This window comes from Dermacentor albipictus, unplaced genomic scaffold, assembly GCF_038994185.2.
Source record: "Dermacentor albipictus isolate Rhodes 1998 colony unplaced genomic scaffold, USDA_Dalb.pri_finalv2 scaffold_17, whole genome shotgun sequence".
NCBI lineage: Eukaryota > Metazoa > Arthropoda > Arachnida > Ixodida > Ixodidae > Dermacentor > Dermacentor albipictus.
In genome coordinates this window covers 250,339-276,532 of record NW_027225571.1, presented here as the reverse complement: position 1 = coordinate 276,532, position 26,194 = coordinate 250,339, and the positions used below count along the sequence as shown (strand labels likewise).

At 45.9% G+C, this 26,194-nt stretch overlaps 1 long non-coding RNA gene across 1 annotated transcript in view; it reads left to right on the top strand.

Annotated features, from left to right (window-relative positions):
- Positions 1-25,674, top strand: part of LOC139051990 (uncharacterized) — a 54,825-nt gene extending 29,151 nt beyond the window's left edge. Inside the window, exons 2-3 of the long non-coding RNA XR_011509646.1 lie at positions 22,985-23,170; positions 25,528-25,674. This is a non-coding gene — a long non-coding RNA (uncharacterized lncRNA). The remainder of the gene's footprint in view (positions 1-22,984; positions 23,171-25,527) is intronic.
- The last annotated feature ends 520 nt before the right edge of the window (positions 25,675-26,194 follow it).

The following is a 26,194-nucleotide window of genomic DNA, read 5'->3' as shown; positions in this document are numbered from 1 at the left end:
GTCTCCGTCGTCGTCTGTCTCCGCAGCTGACGCTCTCGGAATTGTTAGTTATTTCACAGGAAAGAGCTTGTCGCTGGAAACGCAAGCACATACGCAAGTGGCAGAGAAAGCGTCATCGGTGCCTTGCCTCGTTTTAATGAAAGTAGGCACCAACCGGACGACGTCAGGATTCTTATCCGGCTGCAAAAGAACGCCGCCTCCACTTTCTATAAGCTCGCGTATCGCTTTTCGCTCCGAGCAGGCCACCAGTGAAAAGTACATGCGCCCGCCATCTGCTTTGACGAAGAGCGCTCGGCTGTGCGATTAGTGGTCACGTGTTCTGCAAAAATAATTGCGCCTACTGAAACATGGTTGCCTGCGCATGTTACTGACGAAGTGTTTCACGGTGCTGTGAATTTCACGTTTCTCGCGGCGATGATACTGCGCACGGAGGAGGTGGCGTCCTTTGGACAATTTCAAATGACATTCCGTCTTCTCTCGTCTATACGAGCGACGATCTAGAGGCTGTCTGCGTTTCCGTAACTCTTGATCACAAAAAAAAAATTATCATAGGCGTGTGCTGTCGCTCACCCTCTGCACAACCTAATTTTTTCCATGACCTACACGACAGTGTAAAGCTTGTTCGCAAGCAATTTCATTTATCTCCCGTCCCACTTCTCAGTGATTTTAATCTTCCTAACAAAACCTGGAACAATCAGCCTTCACTCTCTCCCTTTTCGGCACAAGTTAAGTTGTTTAGACTTGTGCGCAGTTTTTTCATTGTCAAAACTAGCAACACAACCTACACGTGTAGCGTCTAATGCTGCAAGCACCCTTGACCTGCTTTTGACATCACGCCCTGATGCAATCTCTAAGATTACACACCTACCTGGTATAAGCAACCATTGCCTACTTGCATATTCAATTCACGCTTCAACCCGCAAATGAAATAAAATCAGAAAAACTATACATATTTACAAAAAAGGCTAACTTGGCCGCCACAAATAACAAATTAACTGCATTTCCCGACACTTTCCTACCGAATTTTCGAAACTGTTCGCTTTAGCACAATTGGGAAGTATTCGCCACTAAAGTTCAGGAACTGAAAAGTACATTCCATCCCGCATAATTACCTCCAATTATGGTGCTCCTTGGTACAACACCCACCTTAAGCACCAATTTAACCGCAAAAAAACGCCGTTATCTCCGCACAAAACACTCGCCAACTGCGACTTGCCGGTCTGCTTATCGGTCCGCATTCGACACGGACGAAAAAGTACTAAGGATTACCCTAAATCAAACTTTCTATCCAACGTACTTCCATCTATGTTAAATACCAACCTTAAATAGCTTTGAGGTGTCATCAACCCCTTGCATGATGAGTACCTAACCCTGTATGACCCATTAGCATCCTTACAGTGCGCTGCCACCCTTAAAGGGGTGGAGACATGAAAATATGCGTTCAATTCAAGCGTTGCGTACTTCAGAAGCACGATACACACCGCGGGATTCATATAGACCCGATAAATAATTCATAGCATTATTATACCGAGTGGTTTCGATTTTGGTTTCTGGGCTCCGGGTGATGCTATGACGTCATAGGAGAGGAAACGCAACACGGCTTGGTCACGTGGGTCACAAATAGTGACGTAAAACTATGTTGCGTCGTGTGCTCTCGGATACGCGTGCTCTGCCAGCAGAGCTGAACTGGCGATTCGAAGCGCATGTCGCGATTATTGTAATTATTGCGAAGAGCGACAACAACGGGCACAAAATATTGCGACTTGTGGTGAGTCGGCGCTTCATTCCGAAGCGACGTAAGCTTTAGCTTTTAAAGCGAACCGGAAAAGGCCTAGCGGCGATATCGGCGGCGCCCAACGATCGGAGACGGTGAGGCTGCCGTCGGTGCCAGAGTGACCACTCCTCGGTCGCTGATTGGCCGCTTCGCCTTACGGCTGCCGCACAAATGGGTCCCGGGCCCGTGCTCCCTATGGCAAAGAAATCTCGCCGTTTGCGAGCTAAACCGCCGTCGCACGGGGGCCCGCGGCAAACGGTGTGCGGCGAGTTTCCGTGCCGGTAACGTGGACGGGCCTTCACATTGAGAAACGCCAAGCGAACGAGAGACCGCTCCGAGCTGCTGAACTATGCGACTGGCAGATGCTACGTCACCTGCTCTCCGCGAGAGCGCCGTGCATGTCTCGGTTAGCGAGAGGTTAGGGTTAGCTCGGTGACAGTCTTGTAGAAGCCTGTGGCACAGAGAAAGGATTTTAAGAATGACAGGAAGCTGAGCTAATTGGTTAGGATTCATAATGCAAATTAAGGGGCGATTGCGTTGAGACACGGACACCAGAGGAGAGAAGCGGACAACGCGAACGCCGCATAGCCTGGTCCCTTTCGGAGTCGGCCGGCTAGTGTTATACACTGAACATGTAAAGGCCCGTCCACATTACTAGCACGGCGGCTCGCCGTTCGCGGGCCGCCGTGCGGCGTTCGTGTTGTCCACTTCTCTCCTCCTGTGTCCGTGTCTGCACGCTTTACCCCTTCTTTGTATTAAGATAGAATTTCTATATGCGTGTAGCTCGGTCTTAGTGGAGGCTATGCTCGGTCGCTCGGCTCAGCAGGCTCCGTAATCGGCATTTCATCGCTACTTATCATACGTCACGTTTTTGTGATAGTGTGCTATGACGTCAATATTTTCGTTCCTCCGCTGTGACGTCATAACTGCCGCGCTAACGATGAGTCTCGACCACGACAAGGAGCTTTTCATGACTTTTTGGGGCTGACTTAAAATTATTTTGAAATGTTTGCAGCGTCCAATACCTAGTTGTGGGTGTCCTTGCATACGGAAGCAGCCTACAACATACATTATATAGCTTCAAAATTTGGTGTCGCAACCCCTTTAATGACGCATTTGTGCAGAATTTTTGCGCCCCTGCAATGACTGCCTACTTCCTTCTCGCGAGTAGGATTATGTAGTTATTCCTCCACTGCTCGTGGTTACAGCTGGCATTGCATAACTAATTGATTCCCTGAACCAACACTCATCTCCTGGTTGCGACTGTACTAACTCAAAATGTCTGAATAACAACGCCGTTAGTTCAGTTACGCGAACAAAACTTTTTCAGTAATCTCCTACTCAACCTAGCTACACCTACTCAACCTAGCTAATGTAAAATTGGGAAGGTGATTCCACTGCATAAATCGGGTAACAAGAATTTAACAGCTAATTATCGCCCCATCTCACTTTCAAGCTCTTGCTGTAAATTGCTGAAGACTAATTTTCAAACATCCTGTTAACTTCCTGGAATCCAATGCATTTTTCACAGCAGCTCAGCATGTATTTAGAAAAACATTTTCACGTGAAGCTCAGTTCGCAACTTTTACGCACAAATTGCATCGTATTCTCGATCGTTCGTCATTCGCAGATTTCATTTTTTTAGACTTTGTTAAATCATTTGATAAGGTATGTCGTAAACTTCTACTTCATAAACAAAGTCAGTTGAACCTTGACGCTAACATCCTGAAGTGAACTGAATGCTTCTGATTTAATCGCTCTCAATTTTTAACTGCAAACAGCCATAACTCCACACTTCGAAGCGGATGTTCCGTTGTACCTCAAGGTTCAGTACTCAGGCCTATTTTGGTATCGATTTATATTGCTACGGAATAGTATTTCCAATGACGAAGAGGCGAGCAGTAAGAAGACGACGATTGGAGGCTAGCGCGGGCTGTTGCTTCTTGGCCAAGGGCTGCGTGTTACGTTGTAAATATACTTGTATATAGCTTTTCATCTGCGTCTTCTTACGTAACAATAATAACGGCTTCCCTTTGTCACCATCTATTTGCTGATGATTGTGTTAGCATCCTCTGCACTAGTTATTGCACGAAAGATAACTACCTTCAGTCTATCATAATTAGTATAGCAAACTGGTGCAAACATTGGCTAATGACACTAAAAGCTTGCAAACGTAACAGGATTCGGGTATCCCGAATAACTGACAGCGTGCATACATATTACCTAAATGTTCCCCTTGGAAGTACTTCACACTTATAAATTCCTAGGTGTTCATATCTCTGCTAATTCATCTGGGAATGTTCACACCAACTACGTAATTCGCTATGCTAACCGGATGCTTGGCTACCTCCGCCGTAACTTTTCAACTGCCCCTTCATCCCTAAAAATCCTTCTTTACTTCTGCAAGCCTTTATTGTGTAAAGTTTCTGTGTTTGTGTAACGTTTATTGCGTAACCGAAGCATCTTTTGTTGTTTACTGTAGGGTTGTGACTTATCTAGGTAAAACTGTATGATCAGAAGCCTTTGTACTTAAACGTTCTAACTGCTTATATTTGTTTCTTTTCTTATTTGCTGCAACCCACTCCCCTCTTTAATGTCTTTGGCTCTGTGGGTAATGATAAATAAATAAAATGCATGGAGCTCTTCAAGAATTTCTCTAAACCCATCAGGTTTATTAAGCTCTATACTAATCCATCTGTGTTATCTTTATGACCTAAAATACGCATTACAAGATTGTAACATCTGTTTTTGGTGTAGAGATAATGAGTTGTGAACTTTGGGCCTTCAATTTCATCAAACTTCTTAAAAATTTTGGAAAAACTTTAATACGGGAATCTAGCTTTGTCCTTTTAACTCAACAAATATCATTCAAAAGAGCTGGGTAGTTCAGTGAATGAATTTCTTCACTTAACAGGCTGTTCAATAAGACAAATAGAATGTTTTCTTACTTAGAATGTTATTTAGAATGAATAGAACGTTATTTCTTCCTTGAGTTATTGTCATCCTAATATCAGATTGCCTCCTTGATTACCTTGCCTAGACTATTTAATCGCTTTGACAGTTTCTTTACGCGCTGTTATACCTTTCTGTTGGAATTGTACTAGCCTCATCATGCACTTAACTGAACTTTAAGTATTTGTCAGATTTGACAATTTCTGGCACACTGGGAAGTCTGGAAAAATATTAGTTCGACTGGGGGTATCATTGAGATTAGTCTCTGGTGCTCCTAGCATTTCATCAATAAAAGATTCAAAATAAGTGCTTTAGTCAAATCAGCAAGATCACTTTTAAATTACAGCAGCAGCGAAGACACAGAAGCTTCTCTCGGGTTGTCATTTTTCTGGCCAGACGTATAGCTTGTTTCAACAATGTCTCAAACAACGGTAGACACTCGTGAGCACATGTTATTTGGATAATTGGGGTCGACTGAGTTCACGTGCAACTTATCCCCCCCCCCCCCCCCGTGGCTTGGTTTCATCCAATAGTGCTTCAACAACGAATGTCCAAACTATTACGACTATTCCTTCCCATCATGTAGGGTTTTCGCTTACACAAGAGCCCGCAGTCAATTACAGACCGACATTTGGCCGAAGTTTGACTAGCAGTCTAATGTCTTGCATTTTGAAGACCTGCGAAGGATCTGTTATTTCTTACTGTGCAATATTGTGGAACATTCCGCATTGTTATACAGCACTTTACTGGAAGTGAACAATGCATGTGGAAGCTCCAGTACCACTTGAACGCACCCTAGATCACAGTGCTTGCCCAGAAAAGCATATTGAACAAAATAATACACACAAAAAGATAATCGGGGAAGCTTCTGCATGCTCTCTGACGTGATAAACATTGCTTTGCGGGACTAAATAATGCAGTAAAATATGAACAGGTGCCTGTAAAGTCGGTAGAAACGAATACTCCCTTTACAATAGGAGCTGACTAGTTTTAACTTGCGAAGCTACTGCTTTCCCACTTAGCATGGGCATCAATATGGCTATAATTAACGCCAACATATCTTCATAATGTTTTGTGATATGAGTTACAAACATTAGAAACAAGGATCCAGTTGCATATATTATAACGTTCTGTTTTTACGATCAGTAATTAAACTAAATATAGCAAATTATTATTCATTCATTTTCTTTGAGGTGCTTCTTTGAAATTTCACATAAGTCTCAAATTGACGGTGAAATTATTACTGCTATACGTCCATTCAATGCACCAGTGACCAGTCTATAATATGTATAGCTGTGTACGTTGTGACTACTACATGCTGAAGTATGTTAAAGCATAAAATCATGAAAATTGAGAGCCCATTTTTTTGTAGTACCGAAAGAGTTCAAGGGACACTACCCTTGTACCTTTGCGAGGCTATTGTGAGCAATAGCCTCGCAAATCGCCAGGGGCATCAAAATTGAGACTGATGGTACTACCGCTTTAGCACTACTGTGCCTGCTAACCTATGAACCTTAAAATGTGTGCCAATCTCAGACAGGACGCATAAAGAAGGGGGTGAATAGCACAAACTTTTTTGTAAAGCTTACCTTGAGGCCATGCCGTTTCACAGATACATACGCACTATAATAACACTGATTTACCTTTAAATGCAGCACACAAGTAGCAGAAAACTAGGAACAGCAAAAACTGACCAGCAACACATACTGTAAAATAGGCTGGAAGCACCCACCCCGCTTTCCTTGATATTGCGCTAATCTAGATATGGGTGCTTGTCCAGACGAAGCAGTAAAAGCTGAGATGGCAGTCAACCAAAAACTTCCAAGGCAGGGCTACGGTGACTACGGAATCAAAGAAAGCATGTTTATTTTCAGATGGTAAATGATGGGGTGCACTAGTGCTTACTCATCTTCACTGAACTCCGCGGCTCTTTGAGCCGGTGTTAGTGACCCGTATGCTGCTTTACCCCGCAATGCTGTTAGTACGAGTCGCTGGACTGTCCATTCTAACCATAATCTGGTCCCTGTTACAGATGCTGTAGGCCGTGTAATCGAAGCGTGTCCTCAAAGTTGCAATTCTTGGGCGAAAGGCATCAACAGCTTCTTTGCAGGCAGCAAGCACCTTCTGACTATTCGTGAAAACGCACATTGTCACTCGGAACAGCTTCTTCCACTTGCTTATATACATGTTGAGGCCTTGAAGTCTTGCCTGATACTGGCGCTTTGGAGAGCGTGGGCACTTAAAACATAATTTTAAGCATTCTGAAGTTTTGGAAATGTTAATACCCGGGGCTTGTGCGAAACTGGCCGCTTCTACGGTATTTTACGGTAGCCTTTAGATCAGAGCGACTTTCTCAGTGACTTTGTTGCTGTCCATTTTGCCTGCTTCAGGAACAAGTCTGTATAACCTAGCACACTTGAAGCAAGTCGCGACCTTTCGTCATCTGAAGACATTTAAGAGGTTTTTTTGTGAATATAACTCGTATTTCATAAAAGTTCACCCAACATTATTAAAATCGTAGAATATGCCCAAATTCATAAACCATGCACATCGAAAATCTTTGCTCATAATCCCCCGATGTACTGGAAGTTGTGTACACATTTTATATAATTCTACAACCTACTGGGTGTACTTAACTTCTAATTAGCATTAATTTAGGTTTAATTCTTGTGCAATAATAATATAACAAGGCCATTAGAGCATCAATGTTTTGGTATGGTTTATACCAATGAAACTGATAACTCTGGCCAGAAACTGTATTTTCATGGTGTTTTGGACCCTTGAAAAAGGTGGTGATGCCCATTCCTGGCATGCAATAGCACTGCACACAGCACCACATTTCTCTCAAGGTAACTGCACCTACCTCTACAAATATTGCCTTCACCAGATCATTTCTAATGGGCTTTGTGCAGGCTTGTGTTGCTATGCTCTGAACTAAATGAATCACAGGAACATTGCCTGTTTTCAGGAGCACTGCATGCTGAACAAACCCTCATCTAATGTCACAAGCTATGCGGCGAACTTCAACCTTTTACAACGTTTCCTAAAGAAAAAAAGATGCTGTGCATTAGGAAATGCTAAAGAGAAAGTGAGGCTATGTGCAAACAAAGACAAATAATCAACTGATACTGGTCAAGATGCTGAATGTGCCGTTGGACTTGTGCTTTGCCTTGGTTATAATCTGTATTCGGCCTCAGTTCCTTCGGTATGTTCGAACTTGCTCAATAATGCACAATACTGAAGGGAGCTAGAGCAGCTGTACACGACACCAGAATTGTGCCACTGTCTTCGTTTCAACGTCCGTTAGCACGCTTTGGCCGAAGCTGCTCACAATATTACGACCCATTTACTGGCCACCGGGCCCGGTTCACCTTTTGGTGTAACATATACGATACTCGCAGCTAGTTTTCAAAGCACTCTCTTCACGGTTGTCCACGTGCGTGAAATGAGACCGCTATTTAAGATTATTTTGCAGTAATACACGCGGTAGTCGTCTCTTCATATTTTCTACAATGTTGCCGTTCCACCTTTATAGTGTAGCCGCAGTGTAGACTAACAGATATGGTACGCCAGAATGGCTACCCACATACGTAACGGCCTCGCGCACAACTTCTCACACTTACTTGCATTCATTTGTAAATGTATGCGTGTAACTCGCAGCCATATTACCTTAATGATACTCCCCTGGAGGTCGTAACCTCGTATAAATACCTAGGCGTCCACATAACCTCATCACTTTCCTGGTCGTTGCACATCGATAACGTAATTAACAATACTAATCGCATGCTAGGTTATCTTCGCCGAAATTTTCTTCTGCTCCTACATCATTAAAATTCTATACAAAACACTTATTAGGAGTAAAATGGAGTACGCTTCATCCATCTGGGACCCGCACCTCGAAACCCTTACTCAATCACTCGAACTAATCCAAAACAATGCCGTACGTTTCATTCATAGCAACTACAGCCGTGCATCAAGCGTAACTGCCATGAAAAACTCTTTGCTGCTTGCTCCTCTCTCAGCCCGGCGTAAGTGCTTTCGCCTTGCTTTATTTCATAAACTATATTTCCACAATTCGTACCTACGCGATAATCTAATATCACCTCCCACCTACATTTCCTCTCGCATCGACCATAGCCACAAGGTTGGAATCATTCAGTGCCGCACCAGAACCTGTAACGAATCATTCATTCCTAGGACCTCTCAGGAATGGAACCACCTTCCAGGCGCAGTTGTCGCAATCAAGGACAACTCAAAGTTTCGTTCGGCATTATCAGACATAATTACTGCCGGATGCAGTTAACTAACCACTTTTGTTGTTTATTGCTGCTTTGTTTATTTATTTGTGTATTTTTTTTACCCACTCCCCTCTGTAATACTTCGGTCTTGAGGGTACAATAAAATAAATAAAATAAAGAGCTGTGCGACTGTCGAGGTAATCATTCAGGAATGTTGGCAGTTCGCGGAAGGTGGCAGTTGTCATATAAGATTATTTTCTCGCATTATCATTGCGCGAGAATCGGAACCAGCCGTCGAAGGATGACACTGTGGAGTGCATTGTACCAAGCACAGACTGACGACCAGGCATCTCAATTACATGTGCATTTGCCCGACAGTTCATGGCGCTCCCGTTCGCTTGAACACTTGCCGACAATTCTCACCTTATTTCGCACCATGAGGTATCCGCTCAACTAGTCCTACAGGCAATTTCTTCGTCTTGAAATTTGGCCACCCTGTCAACGTTAAATATAAACAAAATTTAAGTTCTTTTATATATTGAAGCGAGTGCTTTCCTGAAATTTATAGTGGTTTCACCTTTGCCAAAATGCCCGCAATATATTTCGTAAGCATTCGATATCGCCGACTACCTCGCCGCCCCTCAGTGGAGCCCTCGACGACCGTTCGCCGTCACCAGGCCGCTACCTGTCGCCGCAGCGCCGACCATACACCGACCCAGCCCGGGCCCGCTCTGCGAGCCCATATCCGGAAAACTAAAAGCAGCAACCAATGGAGGTGCGGTTGCTGTTCGTCGAACTGACGAAGATCCTCCGCCGCCGACGAAGACGACGAAGAGACCATCTCGACGACATAACGACACGCCGCCCTCCCGACGAAGTCAGGAAGCCAAGACTACGCCGACGAAAGACCTCACGACGCCACATACCAGCCACAGGTCAACGCTACGCAGCCGTGATCCGACGACAAGTCCTAATTGTAACGCAAGACAAAGAACCTCGACGTGCTTCTCGACGGCCACGCAGTTACCGCCTTAGTGGACACAGGGGCTGATTACTCCCTCATGAGTGGCCACATCGCCGCCCAGTTGAAGAAAGTTAAGACTGCATGGGAAGGCCATCAAATTCGACCCACTGGAGGACACCTCATTACGCCGACTGGAATCTGCACGGCAAGAATTACCGTTCATTATCGGCATGGACTTCCTAAACCAACATGGCGCAGTCATCGACCTGAAGTCGAAAACGATAACCCTGTCAGAAGATCAAGCGATACCGCCGGAGAGCTCTCGTAGCCACCATGCCTTGAGCGTGCTCGAAAGTCAGCATCCCACCCCGCTCCAGTATTGTGATTTCCGTCGGCACCAAAACTCCTGCCGACGTAGAAGGCGTCATCGGGGGTGACCAACGCGTACTGCTAGACCGTTAAATTTGTGTCGCAAAAGGGATCGCTCGATTGCACGCAAGAAAAACGAGTGTTGCTGACAAACTTCAGCCAGGAGTTCAAGCACATCAACAAGGGCACGACGATCGCGTACATTGAGGAACTTCTGGAAACCAGCAATGCGTTTGTCCTCTCGGATTCTGCCGCACCTACCCCGAGAACCATATTTCCCGAACCAGACTTCGACGTAAATCCAGGTCTCGCCGTGAGTAAGCAGCAGCAGCTCAGAAGTCTTCTCCGACGATACAAAGGCAGCTTGTTGACGTCATCGAGGATTCGACAAACACCAGTTGCAAAGCATCGCATTATAGGAGAGTGCGCTCGACCACTCCGCCAGAGCCCTTACCGAGTTTCGACGCGACAACGCGCAGCTGTTAGGTATCAAGTCGACGAAATGCTGCGCGACCAGATCACCCAGCCGTCGAAAAGTCCGTCGGAATCTCCTGCAGTCCTAGTGAAGAAAAGACGGAACCCTACAATTCTCCGTCGATTATCGTCTTCTGAACAAGATCACGAAGAAGGACGTATACCCCCTTCCACGCACACACGACGCATTGGATCGGCTCTGCAATGCTAAGTATTTCTCGTCGATGGATCTCAAGTCTGGCTACTGGCAAACAGAAGTCGACGAGATAAATCGCGAAAAGACCGCCCATCACGCCAGACGGCCTCTACGAGTTCAAGGTGATGCCATTCGGAGTGTTCTCGGCGACTGCAGCATTCCAGCGCGTCCTGGACACTGTTTTAGCAGGGGTTGAAGTGGCCGACCTGTCTTGTTAGTTTTGATGACGTCGTCAATTTCACCGAAAATTTCGGCGATCACCTTAGGCGGCTTGCTACAGTACTAGAGGTCATCAGGGCTCACTCTTAAGCCAGAAAAGTGCCGCTTCACCTGCGATGAGCTTCTGTTCCTGTGCCACGTCATCAGCAAATTTGGAGTCTACCCCGACGCGCAGAAGACAGCTGCCATCGCCAAGTTCCCGCAGCCCACTGACAAGAAGGCAGTGCGTAGATTCCTTGGCATGTGCGCCTACTACAGGCGCTTTGTCAAGGACTTTTCCCGCATCCCTGAGCCGCTAACACATCTAATCAAATGTGATGTCAAGTTCAACTGGGAAATGCCACAGGCCGACGCATTTCTAGAACTCAAACGACGCATGTAGTCGCCGCCGCTACTTGCACACTTAGACGAAGACGCCGATACCGAAATCCACACTGACGCCAGTTGCCTCGGCTTCGGTGCCGTCCTAGTCCAGGGGAAAGACGGACTTGAACGGGTTATATCTTATGCTAGCCGGTCGCTGTCAAAAGCGGAGGGCAATTATTCTACGACTGAAAAGGAATGCCTCACCATCATTTGGGCTACAGCAAAATTCCGTCCTTACCGATATGGCAGGCCATTCAAAGTCGTCAGCGACCATCACGCGTTGTGTTGGATAGCTAGCTTAAAAGACCCTTCAGGACGGTTGGCGCGGTGGAGCCTCATATGGCAAGAATATGACGTCATGGTATCTACAAGTCCGGACGAAAACTCTTACGCCGACTGCGTATCACGCGCCCCAATCGATCCTCCACCGCAAAACGACGAGGACGACGACGCCTTCCTCGGAATAATAAGCGCGGAAGACTTCACTAAACAGCAGCGAGCAGACCCGGAGCTAAAAGGCCTCTTCGAGTATTGGGAAGGGAACACCGACGTTGTCTCTAGGGCATTTAAGCGCGGATTGTCTTTGATCACTCTTCAAAACAACCTACTCGTGAAGAACTTCTCACCAGTCCGCGCCAGTCACCTTGTCCCGTCGCCGCTGCGTCCAGAAGTACTGCACGCCCTACATGCCGATCCGACCCCTGCGCACCTCGCATTAGAGAGTTTTAGCCCAGCGGGTTTACGGCCAGCGGAGCGGAGCGGAGCGGGCGAGCGGAGACGCGACTGCGCATGCGCACCACGCTGAGGCGGCCAGCGGTTTTACGGAGCAGCGTTTACGCCCGCTGGAAAGCACTCCCCAGCGGAGCGCGCGAGCGTGCGTAAGGGCGCGCGGGCGTGTATGGGAAATGCAAGACGGCAGCCGCGAACATGAACGCCGGCAGTTCTGCATCGAAGACGGCGACTGCCGCGCTGACCCCTACATTAGTACTCAGTACATTATTAACAAATAATGCACTGAGAACATGTAATATATCTTTATTCAACATTTCTTGCATAATAAAAGCAAGCGTAATTCAATTTCATTTCTCAGTAACTCCTATTCGAACCACTAGGTGGGGCAGCAGAGCGCCCCGCTCTTTACCCCGCTCGAGCGGGTGATCCGCTGGGCTAAAATTCTTTTTTCGCGAGCCGCTCCGCTGGCGCAACGGTGGAGACCGCTCCGCTCCGCTGGCCGTAAACCCGCAGGGCTAAAACTCTCTATTCTCTCGGACGCCATAGAGGATACAAGAAAGGTATTACTGGCCGCGCCTAACCACCGATGTCGCTCGTTATGTCGAGACATTTCGAGACTGTCGGCGACGCAAGACACCACAGACAAGGCCAGCAGGATTACTATAGCCGATCGAAACTCCTCGCTGACCATTCCAGCAGATCTGGATTAACTTGCTGAGACCCTTTCCGACGTCAACAACCGGAAATAAGTGGATCATCGTGGCGCCGGACTACCTCACCCGCTTCGCTGAAACTAAAGCACTGCCGAAAGGTAGCGCAGCCGAAGTGGCTAAATTCTTTGTCGAAAACATCCTGCTGCGACATGGTGCCCCTGAAGTCCTCATCACCGACAGAGGAACAGCCTTTACAGCAGAGCTCACCCAAGCCATTCTGCAATGCAGCCAGACAAGCCACAGGAGAACAACTGCCTACCACCCGCATACGAATGGTCTCACGGAGCGCCTGAACAAGACCCTTGCCGACATGCTAGCAATGTACGTCGACGTCGAGCACTAGACCTGGGATGCCGTCCTGCCGTACGTAACCTTCGCTTACAACACGGCGTTGCAAGAAACAGCGCACATCACGCCGTTCAAGCTGGTTTACAGCAGGAATCCTAAGACTACTCGACGCTATGCTGCCGCACGTCTGCGACGAAGAGAATCTTGACGTCGCCACCTATCTCCGGCGCGCCGAAGAAGCCCAACAACTCGCCCGCCTGCGGATCAAGAACCTGCAGAGGACCGACAGCCGACACTACAACCTTCGACGACGCTACGTCGAGTACCAGCCCTGCGACCGTGTTTGGTTTTGACCCCTATACGCCGACGAGGACTGAGCGAGAAGCTTTTACACCGCTATTTCGGACCACACAAAATAATCCGACGCTTTGGCGCAGTGGACTATGAGGTCGTGCCAGACGGCATTGCGCTATCGCAGCGGCGCCGCTCACGACCTGAAGTAGTTCGTGTTGTGCGACTTAAGCCGTTCCACTAGCGCTAATGAACTTTGGGGGCGTCGCATAGCTGAACTTTGGACTTTTTTGGACTGTGTCACCTGAGACTTTGTTTTTTTGATGTTTTGTTCCTTTCTTTAACAATTGGGCTGCTGAGCACGAGGTCGCGGGATCGAATCCCGGCCACGGCGGCCGCATTTCGATGGGGGCGAAATGCGAAAACACCCGTGTGCTTAGATTTACGTGCACGTTAAAGAACCCCAGGTGGACAAAATTTCCGGAGTCCTCCACTACGGCGTGCCTCATAATCAGAAAGTGGTTTTGGCACGTAAAACCCCAAATATTATTATTTGTTTAACAAGTGTCCTTTTCTTTTGTTGTTGTTTCCCCTCCCGTTATGTGTACCATCGGGACGATGCCTTTTGACAGGGGGGAATTGACACGTGAACTCGTTTGTCTATTACGGGTGAGCGGTTTTTCGGTCTTTCGGTCTAGGAAATGTTATCGCTCAGCGCAGGATGTGTTTAGATGGATCGGAAGTTTCTAGAATGTTATCGATGCGTCTATCCTCTGTGTTGTCGCCGAACCTTGTGTAATCTGATTGCATGCATGCATGCGCGACGCGAATGGCGTAGAACTTTGTGGAAGGCACGCGGGTCCCAGCGATCTGTCTGGAACATTGGACGACTGTTGTATAAAGGCCGACGCGCTTGACCCGTTCAGCAATTTTCGACGATCGCCGACTGTATTCGCCGCTATCGTTGAGCTGTAAGTGTAGCCTGTTTTTGTGGGCACGGGTTCGCTCAATAAAAGTTAGCTTTCTTTCCCAGTATTTGCTACTGTGTTCTTCAAGGTCACCACCACGTGACATCTGGTGGAGGTGCTTTGCGTTCATGAACCGGACGCCCCCACAAAGACGCGACCTAAGCCCGCATGCGGAAGACAATACCAACGTCACCAAGAACCAGCGAGGTAGCCGCAGGCTGCAAGGACTGCCCCTGGAGCACGGACTTTTGCCTGAGACGACCAGGAAGATCGTCGCCCAGCCAGCCCCAGTGGCAGCCCCAGCGTCCGCCATCGTGCTGCAGCAGCCCAGGGAGCCTCCGACGTTCCGCGGTTCAACATTCGAGGACCCGGAAACCTGGCGTGAGACATACGAGAGGGTCGCTGCTTTTAACAGCTGGAACTGCGACGACAAACTTCGACATGTCTTTTTCGCATTGGAAGACGCCGCCAGAACATGGTTCGAGAACCGAGAATCCGCCTTAACGACATGGGATCTGTTGCGAAGCGGCTTCCTGCAGACATTCACAAGCGTCGTACGCCGAGAACGAGCCCAAGCACTACTAGAAACCCGAGTGCAGCTGCCTAATGAGACCACCGCGATCTTTACAGAAATGAGCCGCCTATTCCGCCACGCCTACCCGGGAATGTCCGAGGAGAAGAATGTCCGCCTACTGATGCGTGGTGTAAAGGAGAAACTTTTAGCTGGAATGGTACGAAGCCCACCGAAGACCGTCGACGAGTTTCTTCGCGAGGCCACTAGCATCAACACACTGGAAATGTGGAACCGGCAATTCAACCGCCGCACGAACTCGACAAATTACGCCGGAGTTCAGTCAATCGCCACCGACGACCTGCGCTAGACTATCCGAGCGGTCGTGCTGGAGGAGCTATAGCACTGTAAAAAAAATTCCGTCATTATACGGAGGATTTACGTCGTTATACGGACAATTGCAGGTAAAAATACGGAAAGTATGTCATATTTCAAAAATATGGCAAAAGCTCCCGTTAATTTACGGAAAGTGCTCTCCGTTTTAACGTTTACGGACATTTCACTGTAATCATATAGCGTCTATACACTGTTTTGCACGAAACAGACAGAATTCCGTATTTTAGTTATGCGAACCTCCGTATTTTTGTTAGAAAATTTAAGCTGTCTGAATGAGCGCTCTTTCTCAGTTTCAGCTAACAATATTTTATTTAACGCTCAAACTGTACGCATTATGAAGATGCATACAAAATGTGAGAGCTAGCCTTCTACTAAAAGCTGCAATAACATATTGTATACAGATATACACGCATCTTCTATTCCGGTCGCAGTTTGCCGCGCATACGGGCCTTGTAACGTTGATAATATGCGCAAGTATATAAGTGTTCTTGCAATGTTATCAAATTAAGCGCTTTGTAGTTAATAATACAGCATATATGTTAAAGTGAATGTACAGCCCTGGGCATACGTGCATATGTAAACAAACTTGTGGCACTCAGGTGCTGGTACACTGGGAATGACATCGGTGCTCTACGCCAAACATTGTGCGCACTATAAATCAGTAACGAAACGCAGGGAGTGGTATGATGACCGTAACTGCGTTTACATTTAGCAACAAATGGTCTCGAAGGGAACTGCGGCCTATAGATCCAAGTACAACGGTCGGATGAAATTTTCGAATGCGGGAAGCAATTAACACAAGAGTGAACGGGCTTTCCTGAACTGCAATGTAGTTGGTTTAACTCATTCCCATAATATACACAACATATCTAGTCTCTGTCAATAACTGCCCATTCATTGAGACAACTCCATTACGCATAACATTCACTCTTCATGTGTTAATTCTTGCTGTAAGATGTAATCGCAAACATTTGGCGCTTCATCTTGACACAAGACCGGTAAGCACGCTCGTTCTTGTACGGCAGAATGGAGAACGCGAACATGCACCCACATGTGTGCAAACTACTGGAAGGTGACTGCAGTTGAAAGACCTGGTACTGTGCTTGTACTGCGTGTACTGTCAAAAAGACTGAAAGAAAGAAAGAATGCCCAGTGCCGAGATGTAACGATTCAAGCTTTATTTTTGACCCAGAATGCAACATTAGTTCCATGTGCTTTATCCACGGGTAAATGTTATGACACAACTCATTATTTACCTGTTCATTACATGCAACAACCAGCCCAAATTATCACTATACTGGAGCTTATTGACGCATCAGTGACTTTATTGCAGCACAGGGGTTTGCTATCCTTAGTAGCGAATGGTTTGGTTGACCTCGCTGCCTTTCTGCTTCTTGCATTCTCTCTCCCTTTGTACAAAACGCACTAACTTATGGGAGAGAAAGCGCTGTCCGCTTTTAGAATTCAATTATTTGTCAAGCACTTATTATGCAATTCCAGTAACTAGAGCACAAATGAGAAAGCGAAACCGATTCTGTTCTGTTGTTCGCGCTCACAGTGTGCGGCACCAGGGGGCAGCGTGCGCTTCGCTTCCCTTCGGAGTGCTAGATGAAGCTGCACATGTGTAGTCAGGCGCCATTTATCGTGTCGTGTTGCAAAAGTTGTTAATTTTCCGTACAGATATCTTGATTTGTACTCAAGAGTGAAGCAATACCCCAAGGAAGAGAGATTGACGCATCGGGAGCGACGAACAGAAACGATGGATGGTTACGCTGCTTGGGTCTCGGCACGTTCGAATTGACAAAGTTCCGAATTTGTCGTTGTGCGGTGCACGGTTGTGCGCTCATCATTTGCAGTCATCGCACGGGGATATTTGAGCTGAATGTCTTTCACTTCGTGTACAGAACTCTGCACGCTGCGGCGTCGAAGACGTTGTCCTGTGTTTGGGTGCACGTACGCGCTTGGACACGCGATAGCCTTCTTGCTCTGAACGGGTGTTCAACAGTCTACGCGCGCTCGTAACTTGCTCATGAGGTATGCCCATTTGAATCTTATTTGGTTTGCATAACGTAGGTGGTAAAATGATGTGTGGTAAGCCGGTGTCGCGAACAGAAATATTGTTTCAAAAGACCACTATGCAACGTCTTAAAGGGAAGCTGAAAGGTTTTCCAGAAAAAATGAGTGAACATGTGTACATAATGGTTTTCGACCCTCCGAATTCGAATATCGTATCGAAATTGAGCGAAAGAAAGCGCAAATATATTTTATTTTGACGGAAAGTGCAGCAGCGGACACGCCCAGCTCGCGCGTCTCGTTTCCGCCTGTGATTGGTCGGGCGACCCGTGACGTCAACTTTAGCGACCGACCGCTACCGCTCCACATGAAGCGCGGTGCCAGGTAGTTTGGTGCCGTAATGGAAAATTAAGAGGTAATAGAAAATTTAGAGACTACGTTTTTCTGAAGAGTTCGGCGTTGCTCCCTACATGTACGAGCCGATTGCAAAGAGCCGGCCTCTCGAAGAAGCAAACGATGCTAGTGCGAGCAGTGCTTTCGACGAGAACGAAAGCGAACGAAAGTCTTGGGATCTCCTCGTGTTGGAAATGCTCTTTGGTGAGTGTTTTTTGCAAAGAGATCTAGTGATCTCACGGGGATATTTGAGCTGAATGTCTTTCACTTCGTGTACAGAATTCTGCACGCTGCGGCGTCGAAGAAGTTGTCCTGTGTTTGGGTGCACGTACGCGCTTGGACACGCGATAGCCTTCTTGCTCTCAACGGGTGTTCAACAGTCTACGTGCCGATCTTTCGCCGATATAGTGAGCTCGTTTCCGGTCAAACAACTGCAGTGTTGTGTTCCTGCATGCCTCCTCGTGGAACGTAAGCGGGGATGCGATCGTCGGCATTTGTGCGCTGTCCAAAGCTGTCGGCAACCTACAAAGACGGTTCAAACGCGGGAAAAGCTTCCCGGTTCATGCAGTACGTGTAGTGACCTTCATATGTGCGCCATCCGCACACTACTCGTAACCGAAGTCGTAAAGGCGGCGAATTCCGTCGGCTACGTGAGACGGTCGGTTTCTCGCTGTGCGCGAGTGACGGGGGGAGCGTAGCGTCCTGGCGTGCGCCGGCTTTCCAGCACATGCAAACTCTACATTTGCACTGCGTTATTGTAGCTGCGTGCAGGCTGTTTTACAACACACGTGCAAATAGAAAATTCGCGGCGCTTTGCGACGAAACCTGCGTCAAGGGCGGGAGATAAACACGCACCTTCCGTTCAGCGTGCTAACACGAAGGAGCTCGCAGTAAATCAAAATCCAGGTTTGGGCGAGTTCGTGTATTCATAAGGCCTTCCAACACCAGTTATCATCAGTCAGTCCGCACTCGTGCCGTCTTTGTTTTCGTTGCTCCGATCTTTTCGCGCTGCGTTTAGAAAGCCTGCTAGTGGAAATTCTGGTGCTAATCGTCGTCACGGAAGTGGTTCGAGCACAGCAGTGTTGTTCTTGAGGGCTTGAAATTCTTTCGCTTTACAGCAGCCTCCCACTTCCTTAAAAGCGTCTTGTCTTGTGGGAAGCAATGGAAGACAACATCGTCGCGGCCGCTGGTGTTCGTGCAACCGTAGGCTGCACAGAAATCGGCATGATCGGCCCACCACATCAGTTGATGCTGCGCACGTTGACCACCACTCTACATACACACAGACGCACCAACAAAGAAATGCAGGGTCGATCGAAGCAGATTACGACGGCACGCACGCAGAAACAAGCACGGTCAGGCACGGTCGCGCAGGCTGCGAAGGAGCAAAACACTAAAGTTGACGTCACAACACCGCCGTTTCCGGTCTCCGCTCACATCGTCAGCGTCAGCAGCAGCGCGCGGCATTCGACGGGGGGCGGAGCTACAGCGCAATTTCAACCGACGATTACGTCGCTCCTATTTGGAAAAAAAACCCCCAAATTTGACCTACATGGTTTATAAGGTTCCCGCATCCGTATATGAGCGTCTTATTGAATTCGACAGACTCTTCAGCTTCCCTTTAAGGCAAAAATGACGCATGAATGCGGGAAAAGGATCACTATATATTTTCGGGTCGATTCCAGTTGTAGCGCGATGGGCTCGATCGCAATTTCCGTGTGGCACTTCTAACCTCTTGCTTACTCGCGTTAAAAGCGTAGAATAAAACGGCGTTCAGTCGCGCACTTGTATTGACGCTTGTATTGGCTTGAGAGCATACTGTATCCGATACAAGAACTTGTTAGAATACGGAAATAAACGTTCGAGGCAATAGCAGTGGCTCACTACGTGTGATCGTTACTTTCTTGCTTGGGTGCACGTTTTAATTGTGACAAAAAAAAATTCTTCGCGCTGGCTGCTCTGCTGTGTTTCCTTGGTGCAACTTCTTGCGACGCAGCAAGATGTGTTGCTTCGAATGATGTCTGGGCAGTCAAGGCATTCGTGTGAGTAAGCAAGCAGTAAACGGTCTATCAGTGCGAAATAATTTGGACATACAAGAGAAGCGAATGGTATCATCATAGACTCTATTTTACGAATAATTCAGTTGTATTACTAAAGCGGAGAGTGGATATGCATGAAAGTCGTATTGTATTCATACTCAGCAGGAACAAGGTAACCTATTATTACTAATTATTCATTTTCTTTTACTGAAAAAGCAAGTTGCTTTTGTTCTGCTGGAGCTGAGAAGAGGTCTGCTGCCTGCAATGGGTTCATCTCTCTCAAGTTATCGCAGTGTTGTAGCTCTCAAGGTGAGCGGATTTTTTTTCTCTTAGCTATTTCCTACCTGAATCATGACCATCTACTTACCTGTGTAAGTGATCACTGTTAGTGACATTGGAGTGCTGGTGAACAAGCACTCCTTTACGATTGCAACGTATATGACAGAGTGCAGCTGTCGCAGTATTCGAAGGTGTTAATCTATAAGACAAATTAGGTTCTTTGAGGTATTATGTTAATATATTGATGCCATTGGATTGTGGTCTAGCAGGCAAAAATGCTAAACAAGGAGAAGTAATCTTAATTTGCACTTACTAAGATGTGCAAGCAATTCAGGCTGTTATACATGAAATGGGACATTTGTAGATGTCTTCTACAATGCTGTAATCCTGAATAGCCTCAGAGTTAAGTGATACCACTATAGTTTCTCTGTAAAGCATGCAGCACGGTTTATATTTGGAGGAGGCTGGCATCAACAGATGTCTACTCACTGTGAAGTTCAAATGAGGTGTTACTGTTAGGGTTACTATATATAATTTATGCTTTAGTTCCAATCTTGTATGAGGCATAGTTTAACCATTTGGTTAAACAATAGTGACGTAATATCTATGTATACAAGTACTACCCATTCATTTCTGCCATTTGCACAATGGCAGAAATGCATGGGTAATACTTGTACACCTATACATTACATCACTATTGTTTTAACCAAGTAGTGCCCCTGCATGCTAAAATTTACAGGGCTATTATTATGTCATGTGAACTTTTGTTGTAACATTAAGGCATCTTTTATAATATTAGATTACCACCATTGTGTACCACCATAGTGTGATGTTTGCACTAAATGTATTTGACTTTGTCGATAAAACCCTGCATAGTGGTGCGTCATGAAAATTTATCATGTTAAACATGTCATGCAGCTTACCAATTTGCATGAATGTAATGCAATATTTTTTTCGATTGTTGGTGGCCTCGGAATGCACTTCACGTTATATTCTTGTTTGTAACAAGACTATAATGCAACTTTCTCTCTTCATATTTGGTGGCACTTCAAACCGCGGCGAGCTAAACCACTGGGCAGCAATACTGGAATCGCTACTGCGTGTGGAGCTGTCTTCAAACACACACACACAAGGAATACATAATTACTTTGTTTAGCGCATAGCAACGGCCACAAGAAAGGAGACAGGACAAGGCGCTACTCTCAACTAACATCACTTTATTGCGTCACTCCTTTATAGACAGCAGACTCTAGATGATGTGCGGTGAGCAACATGTGCAGGAACCACTAACCTGCGATCACAAGAGCGCACTCATGTGACAGAATCTCCCAAAAACATATTGAGCACTGTACAAGGTTAAAGAAGGCAGACTGATGCACTGTGACCCCAATGACTGTATGAAGAAAGCTTCCGATAACTCTCGGGCGGTGGTATCACGGCTCTTTCAATGTCGTAGTATCCCGAAACCATGGCAAACATGAGCGATCCATACTTACCGGCACAAGTTGCCATTTGGCTCAAAATTGTAAAATATGGAAGTGCAAAGCCATGTTTCGTGATACTACGATTTTGAAAAAGTGCTGTGATACCACCGCCCGAGAGTTATCGGAAGCTTTCTTTATACAGTCGTTGGGGTCACAGTGCATTAGTGTGCCTTCTTTAACATTGTACAGTGCTCAATATGGTTTTTTGGATTCTGTCGCATGAGTGCGCTCTTGCAATCGGATGTTGGTGGTTCCTGCATACGGTGCTCACTGCGCATGTTCTTCCAGTTTCTACTGTCTATAAAGGACTGATGCAATAAAGTGATGTCAATTGAGAGTAGCACCTTGTGATGGGGGTTCGTCTTTGTTGTGTCCGTTGTTCTGCGCTAAACAGTATTTATGGATTCGCACCGACTAGCCCGCCAATGCATTGTGCTGAACACAAGGAAATGCGGCTTTGCCTTGCTTGACTGTTGCGGGCGCTTCTAAAGTACTGTCTGTCCGATAACCTTGGTGGCATGAAAGTGCCGTCCACTTCTATGCGTTGCTTTGTTTCATTGTGGCGTCACATCACATTATAATCATAATGTGTATGTTCTTTTTCTAAGAGACCCATATTCCTATCCTTGTGTTATATTTGTTGTCGCATTATTTATGTGCAAATCACCAGTGTTCCAAGTTCCATTTTATCGCAAAGTAAACTACTGGTACCTAAACAGCTCTGTATATCAGAAAAGCATAGCCGAACAGTACCAAGCAGCAGGCTTAGTGCAGTGTCAAGTAGTCAGATCTTATCGGTCATGCAGAGGCGCACAGCGTAGCTCTTTATTACTTGCTGAACAATTAAGCTGTGTGAAAACTGCATATTTATGTAGCCTCAACCACATGCTATTGGCCATTGCTCCTGCCCTCAGTAAATGTGCAAGATTATCACGGCATTTCTTTTTCTAACACCTTTTCCTTATTGCAGTGGGATAACTGCATGTGTAAGTAGGAAACGGATCACATAGGCAATCAAAAGCCAACAATGTGCAAACTTGGAACATTGATTGTACAGTTTGATGACTTAGAGTAAGTAGAACTACACCATAAACGCTTGACAATTAACTTTAACTTGATACAGGACTAGAGCATACAGTAAGCATACTGTATGCTCATACGGTATCACATACACTTAAATTTTAGTGTAGCTTTCCAGTGTATGCTTCTATTGTTGCATTGTGTAAGAGGGATGGTGACGTTTCGCATGTCTAGCAAGAATGTGTAGAAAAATAAAGCCATACAATCAATGCGCAGTGATGTGACTTTCTCTGCACATGTCGCAGGTTCAAAAAAGTAAGGTAGAAGTTCTTGCCAAGGTTCCGACCAGAAAGGAAAGCCACTCTAAAAGGGTCCACACCACTGATCTCTACTACAGGGGGTGGACAGCACATCGAGCGCCCTCAATTGAAGCCAACCTTGTCCCGGAAGTTGGTGCTCCACAACTTTGCAGCAGTACTTCATCTTCACGGGTGTGTGGCATTTCTTCCCCTAACATGCCTGCCTTATGTGCCATAAACTACCCAAGCAGGCCAGAGCAGTGTTTCGAGGTGTCCAGAATTTTTCCATTGCAGTGTCCAGTGTCGCTAACATAAGTGGCGTGCAATGAAAACACTGGTAAATGAGAAAAAACTTGATGTAAGAGAACACTATCGTATACGGGTTCAGATTGTCATAAAACGCTTACCAGACATGTATAGACACTTCCTAAAATGTGAAAAACCACAAAGAAAATTTTTTATGGCAGCAATATTATCTGATCACACGCGCTAGTTCGCCATATACGCCCTATTCCAGGACAAGCGACTGCATGACACCGCATTTCCACTCGCTTCACCTGCATCCGTGCGGCGTGCTGCATCCAGCAACACATATTAGAAATCAGTGGTGCACAGCGTTTTCTGTCCCCTTTCTCGACGCCAACTGAACACATGGTAAACTGTTTCCAAAGCATAAAAACAGAGGGAAAGGGCTCTGAACACATTGCATTTTAATGTGGCTGGTACTGGGTAACGCAAGTACGGTGACATAGTGGATTTGCACCAGGCAACCTAGGAGCCCAGAAAGACTGCTGGTGACTTGCAAACGGCCAACGTATTGTTAGCATGTTGAAGTTCTTTTTTTATTCTCATAGCTTGTTTAGCTAGTGGAGACAGCTTTCACAACTGGAGAAGCTTCGGAAACATGAAACACTTTACAAGACCAGCTTCAATATATCATGTGTCTGCATCACATAATTTCATGGCTGCATGAGTGAACCCTCTGGTTAACATGTAAGAGTGTTCATGATGTTTGCCATGCATTATCCACTTTATCTACAGGTTAACCCTATCTTCATACTAAAGCTGATGTTGAGTTTAGAGAAATGGCCGAGAGCCAGCTTTTGAGAATGCAGACTGAGCTCGACAGATTAAACGCCAGAACAAGTTGGGGATTTCAGATCGAGAATCTTCAAAGGCCAGTTTATTTAGTGGTGTCAATATTCTACTCTAAGTTATTGATTGTTACGTTAATAGACAGTTTTAGTTTAGCGTACGCAACTATAGCGTACGCTATACGCTATAAAATAGCGTACGCTAAGCAGCGCACGTTTTCTACAATTTTAGTTGGCCGACGATATCTTCAGATTTCTGAGGCCGTATTTCGTCGTTGCGGCTATTTCGCGCCAGTGGCGATAGGTGGCGCTGACATCTAGAACGTTTCTTTGGTTAGGCTTCGACTCGTTCGAAACGAGAAGAGATCTCGAAAACACCACGAAGTTATCCATAATACTCTGTCGTCGAAGCGGCCTGAGACTAAGCGAAAGCCGTTTACACAGTCATTTGCTACGAACGAAGTGCATTTTACAAAAGCAACGCCAAATTCAATTCGAAGCGGGCAGCCGGGATCGCCGCCATGTTTCCCGCAAACTCCGCAAACCCCGCAAAAACGCTAACGCTAACTCGTTTGCGTTGCGTACGCCCGCTATACCCGCTATTTCGTTTAGCGGTCAGCGCATGCGCAGTGACGACCCGCTATTTTTTAGCGTACGCAATGGAATAGCGTACGCTATACTAAAGCTGTCTAGTATTGTGCCCAAGCATTGCGGTAACAACTTCGCTTGAAGTACACAGCAAGGGTGTACTCGACGTAAGCTGGTGGCTTTTTTCTGCATTTTCAAGAACTGCTTTCTGGTTCAGTTGAGATTTTCAAATTTGGCATTGTTTATTAGGTGTTGTGTCCTGTTTTCTTTTCCGGCAACTTCTTGGTTAAACATCTGAATAGTGAACACAACTTGACCTTTTGCTCGATTTTCTAGATTACACGCCCCTGATGCAAAACAATTTTACTTCAAAACTGCTTGTACCTTACTGAAAGAATCACTTGAAGCAGCCATAGCCACCAATAACACGCAAGAGGTGATTATGAAAATTGTACTATTGTTTTTTGATGTACAGGGTGTCGTAACTATTGTGCACCAAAATTTAGAAATATGTAAATGCGATGTAACTAGACACAACGAAGGTAGTGTTTGCCATCGGTTGGAGATACTCGAATTATTTTTGCATTCTCCCTAATTACATAATTATAATTAGTTAATAAACATCTCAATTAATTAAATGAAAAGTGCAAATGAAAAGTTGTAGATCAATATGAATGCCTCCGAATACTTTTCTGTTGCTCATTGTGTGCTACATAAGTGTTTTTCTAAGGAATAAGCCTGCAAATACACGTAAAGTGTCGAGTTGCCAGTCGTGTGGCCATCTTGTGGTGCAAAGCCACAAATACAACTTAACTGTGTTCTTTTAAGAAAAAGACTTAGCTCAGAAAATTATCCTTCTTTATGCAGCCTGTGGAGACAAGGTTTCTTGGACATGGCCATGGCCCTCAAGGAAGATGCCGAGGCCACAGGCAGTTCTTCCAGTGACCGTGAAAAGGTCCCCTGGCGCGCATGTCTAATTTAGCACCCCCACCTTTCTCCTGCAGCTTTTCTGTCTTCTTAGCTAACCAGGTGGGTCAAAGATGACACAGGAAAAAAGAAACAGCTTCAAACATAGAACTTGCTCAAGCTCAATGCATTTTTAGTGTGAAGTTTTTCCCTTATCATTTATCAAAAAGCGGGTAATAACTATATGATATGGTCTTGATACGGACACCTCTTTTCCGCAGATAATTGGCAGTAAAAAAAGCAGCTCATGAAGGCTTGAATATTGGCCAGGATGATGTGGCATAGATATGATAATGATTATGAATGTTTCTGGTGAAGGTTGTGTAGTAGAGTGAATAATCAGTTTATATATAGATTAATCGACATTTCATTCCAATGCCAGAATTTCAAGTCATCCCAAATAGTTCTTCTGTTTAATAGCCTATGCATATCGAGTCACACTGCTTCTTAAAGCTTGCTTCTTGCTGACATCATTCTTATGCTGCATAATTCACCTGTTTCTCCCGTACAAGCAACTTTACATTCATCATAAGAAACCTTGTAGACGAGTTCCAGAAACTAGCTGATG